Below are 5,565 nucleotides of genomic sequence, written 5' to 3' on the forward strand. Positions count from 1 at the left end.
ACAATTACATCATTAAATTCTCGGATGATACTGCCATCTTAGCCCTTCTGGACAAGTATAGTGATTTAGCTAACTACTTTTAGGCCTACAGAGCTTTGTAAAGTGGTGTGATGACAACCACCTTATTCTTAACATTAAGAAGAAACAGGAGATGGTGTTTGACCCCAAGAGTATTGGTGATCACAGGCATGTGGTCATTCATGACTCGACCATCTCACAGGTCTCCTCATAGAAATACTTGGGTATCTGTATTGACAACTCACTAACTTGGAATACACATGTTGACAGCCTCTGTAGTAAATTACAGCAAAGACTGCACTTTCTTCAACGTCTCAGGGTTCATGGTGTTGACCAAAAATGTATGTTAGTGTCGAGCAGTCTTGGAAAGCCTGGTCAGGTTTGGCATCACAGTTTGGTTCGTTAATCTCTCCAAATTGTTCAGATTGGTGCAGACTGCAGGGAAGATCATAGGGGTAAGACAACTCCCCTCTCTGCAGGCTATTTATGAGAAGGCTACACTAAAACAGGCTACAAATAATTGTCAGTGATGTTACCCATGTTTTAAATGGCGAGTTTGTACTTCTGCCCTCTGGGAGAAGATAAAGAACCAAAGTGGAAGTACATCATATTTAAAAAATCGTGTACCAGCATCAACTAAGATGTTGAACGAGGCTCTGAAACGGCAGTAACTGTATGGCTAGATTATCCACATCATGTGTGCAATTGTGTACTGTTGTGTCTCCTATGTATTTTTGTTTTGTCATTGATGTTTTATGTGTGGCTGTAGCTGGGGTGAAAGCCCAAGACAAATTTCCCTTGTGGACAATAAAGTTTACCTTGAACTTGACCTTAATTAATATGTTTAATTGTTTTTATGGTGACTATTTGAGTACTATAATAGTTTAAGTCCAATTTTTATTCTGACCCCTCCACGGAAAGGCCTCGTTGTCCTGACCCCTTATCCATCATTTATACATTATGGATAATTAGTGTGGACTTAAACTGTTATTCGTCTATAGTACGAGCGGAACACACAAAGCAATGAACAAGAAATGGGGAAAGAAATCACACTTTTTTTGTTTTGGAACCCTGGCATCAAAGCTACATACATTATATCTAAGTTACATTGAATTGCAATAAATGTAGCAATAACAGCAATAAATAACACGTGTCAGGTTAATAGTTTTTTATTGTGGGTAAGTAAAAACAAGAAATAATACAATGCATCAATTACAGTCCAAGTACAACCAAATATTCGGTGATCTCAATGCTATGTCCAAAAGGAGACGTTTATACACTAAAAACTGTGAAAATAACATTATGATTAGTATATATGTAACTAGCATGTAGTATGATTGTAACTTCAAAAAGCAAAACATGAAGCATATAAAAAACAACAAAAATGCATCTAATAATAGCCTAAATAAGGACAAATAAAAAAAAATGTGCACAAAAAAAGGTTGCACTGAATTATTTTATGTAGGCTAAACGATAAGGACATGTACAAAATAACCCATTTAGGACTGAGGCCAATTCTAAAAATGCCTTTTAAATCCTGACAGGTTTTCTGAAAACCTTCAAGTATGTATTAAAAATGACAAAAATGTTGCTATATACTGTACATAGCAACAACTACCCCAAAAGGGGTTCCCATCCTGCAAGGTATAGTTACAAAAGGGGTTACTGTTCTTAATTGGATAAAGAACAGTCTAAAAAAATCAATTTAACTGCGTGTGTGCATTTAGGAACACAAGCTGACTGACTTTTCTTGGATTCATCCGATCCAATCTCTCTGAAATCTCTAAAATCAGCTCCTCTGAGTTGCCAAAGAGACTCTCTGATGGAACCGACGTGGCCACAATGCAGAGCCTCTTCTTCATGAGCGTGCACAGTCTGGGATAGGCCCGGCACCGAGCCTTCCACCACGCCAGTGGGTCTGACTGTATGTCCAAGTAAGTCTCCTCCTCCACGAATGCACTGACCTCGGACATGGCATCAGTCGTTGGGTTGGAATACGTCAAAGCACTAAATTCTTCCAACATCTCTACCAGGTAACGATTGTACCGTGTAGGGTTCTCTTCTCGTGCTTCTCCCTCTTCTGCTGTAGCCTGCTGATGATGGAGGCATGGGACCTCGGCTGCAGCGCGGCTGAGGTGTTGATAGGTCCTATCGGCCTCCTCGTCCTGTTGCTGGAAGAACTTATTGAACCTGGGGTCCAACGCTGCTGCCTCACGGAGCAGATGATTGTGGATGTTGTGGAACCTGGTAGCCATCTCCTGGACCATGGTGTCAACAGACAGACAGACAGACAGACAGACAGACAGACAGACAGACAGACAGACAGACAGACAGAGATGCACCAAAGCAGAGAGACAGACAGAAGCTTCTATTGTTGTGAACGAATGTGCAACACTGCAAATGTGAGTGAAATTACTTTGAATAGCGTTGAATATCGTTTAACCTATGTGCATTTTAATCTGCTAGTGAAAGAATGGGTTTCTTCGCCATTTACATTCGAAAGGCCTTGAAATGAAACACAATCACAACCCTATTGGAAGGAATTCCACACCTGAGTGCTGCTCATTCCTTCAGAACAATAGAAGCTGGTGTTCTATGGAGGAACAACAGCTTGCTGCACTATGTGAGGAGACTCTTCAATGAGCTCCATTAATTATTTTATAATTCAAAACAGGTACTGAGGTAAACATGACCTTTAGTCACAAGGACACGTGGATGCAGTGTCCCTAAAATACACCGGAGAAGTCAAATCATTTTCTTCTCAGTTCTCTCACAAATGTACACAATTATACTGTATATTTAAAATGTATATTCACCCATGAACAACGAGGTGCATTGTTAGCATTAGTCTGGTCAGATAAAATGGACAACCATATTCCTACTATAATGACCTTGACCAAGCATTCTCTTCGTGTTTTGTCAGTTAACCAAATAACATATTCACTACAAGATTTTACAAGAAGTTTTATTCTTTGACCATTTATGTTAGCTGTTCCATTTTAACTGTGAATACAAATGTTATATGTCTGACCTTTTTTAATCATGTTTCTGACTAAACCTATATTATACAGTATACTTGTCTATAACTCAAAGGTGCATCCCCTTGGAGTTGTCTTGGTTCTGTGAGGTTATATATCTTTAGCCACAATTACCACTCTAACACTGACTTGTCCTTTAAATTCAGTAGATGCTTCTTGTTGGTATATTTCAATTGTTCTAGAGACAGACAGGCAGGCAGACAGACAGAAATTACTTTCAACAAAGTTGTCATTATCCATCCACAATGTGACCAAACATATACGTGTATGTTTTATTCAACAAATCCAGTGTGGTATGATGTCTCTCACCCCAATGTCGTGCAATGTGATTTGAGCTGATGTTAGTGTTCTATCGAGCAGTCTTGGAAAGCCTGGTCAGGTTTGGCATCACAGTTTGGTTCGGTAATCTCTCCAAATTGTTCAGATTGGTGCAGACTGCAGGGAAGATCATAGGGGAAAGACAACTCCCCTCTCTGCAGGCTATTTATGAGAAGGCTACACTAAAACAGGCAAAATAAATCAGTGATGTTACCCATGTTTTAAACGGCAAGTTTGTACTTCTGCCCTCTGGGAGAAGATACAAAGAACCAAAGTGGAAGTACATCATATTTAAAAAATCGTGTACCAGCATCAACTAAAATGTTGAACAAGGCTCTGAAACAGCAGTAACTGTGTAAGGCTAGATTATCCACATCATGTGTGCAATTGTGTAATGTTGTGTCTCCTCTGTAATGTATTTTTGTTTGTCATTGATGTTTTATGTGTGGCTATAGCTGGGGTGAAAGCCCAAGACAAATTTCCCTTGTGGACAATAAAGTTTACCTTGACCTTGATTAATATGTTTCATTGTTTTTATGATGACTATAGACTACTATAGACGAATAACAGTTTAAGTCCACATTTTATTCTGACCCCTCCTGACCCCTTATCCATAATTTATACATTATGGATAATTAGTGTGGACTTAAACTGTTATTCGTCTATAGTACGAGCGGAACCCACAAAGCCAGGCGTTGGTCTCAAAAAAGAAACCACAGCCAACAAGAAATTGGGAAATAAATCACACTTGTGTGATTTGTGACACACACATTTTTTGTTTTGGTTCCCTGGCATCAAAGCTACATACAGTATATCTAAGTTACATTGAATTGCAATAAATGTAGCAATAACAGCAATAAATAACATGTGTCAGGTTAATAGTTTTTTATTGTGGGTAAGTAAAAACAAGAAATAATACAATGCATCAATTACAGTCCAAGTACAACCAAAGATTCGGTGATCTCAATGCTATGTCCAAAAGGAGACGTTTATACACGCAAAACTGTGAAAATAACATTATGATTAGTATATATGTAACTAGCATGTAGTTTGATTGTAACTTCAAAAAGCAAAACATGAAGCCTATAAAAAACAACAAAAATGCATCTAATAATAGCCTAAATAAGGACAAATATAAAATAAATGTGCACAAAAAAAAGGTTGCACTGAATTATTTTATGTAGGCTAAACGATAAGGACATGTACAAAATAACCGTTTTAGGACTGAGGCCAATTCTAAAAATGCCTTTTACATCCTGACATAGGTTTTCTGAAAACCTTAACATATTTATTCAAAAATGACACAATGTTGCTATATACTGTACATAGCAACAACTACCCCAAAAGGGGTTCCCGTCCTGTTATAGTTACAAAAGGGGTTCCCGTCCTTAATTGGATAAAGAAGAGTCTAAATGAATTCCATTTCACTGCGTGTGTGCATTTAGGAACACCAGCTGACTAACTTTTGTTGGATTCATCCTCTCTGAAATCTCTAAAATCAGCTCCTCTGAGTTGCCAAAGAGACTCTCTGATGCTACTAAAAATAAGAGTTCATTCAAACAATATGTTAAGTTTACTTGCAATTAATCATCATCATCTGGAAACATTTGTTTCATCGCCATCCTCTTAATCTAAAATCAGCATGCTCATATACATGTAATGTGTTTAAAACAATAATAAATCTTAATAAACAATTGCTTTAAAATACCATATGGATCATCATGATAGACACATTACTTAGGTTTCTCTCCAGTATGAATTATCTGGTGTGTTTTAAGGTTGGTCTTGTGAGAGAAGTGTTGTCCACACTGATCACATCCATAGGCTCTCTCTCCAGTGTGAATTCTCTGGTGTGTTTTAAGGTTTGACATTTGAGAGAAGTGTTTTCCACACTGATCACATCCATAGGGTTTTTCTCCAGTGTGAATTCTCTTGTGTGTTTTAAGGCTGTTCATTTGAGAGAAGTGTTGTCCACACTGATCACATCCATAGGGTTTCTCTCCAGTGTGGATTCTCTTGTGTTTTTGAAGGCTGGACGAATCAGAGAAGTGTTGCCCACACTGATCACATCCATAGGGTTTCTCTCCAGTGTGAATTCTCTGGTGTCTTTTAAGGGTGACCATGTGAGAGAAGTGTTGTCCACACTGATCACATCCATAGGGTTTCTCTCCAGTGTGAATTATCTGGTGTG

The sequence above is a fragment of the Electrona antarctica genome (assembly GCF_951216825.1).
Source record: "Electrona antarctica genome assembly, chromosome: 6".
In the NCBI taxonomy this organism is placed as follows: domain Eukaryota; kingdom Metazoa; phylum Chordata; class Actinopteri; order Myctophiformes; family Myctophidae; genus Electrona; species Electrona antarctica.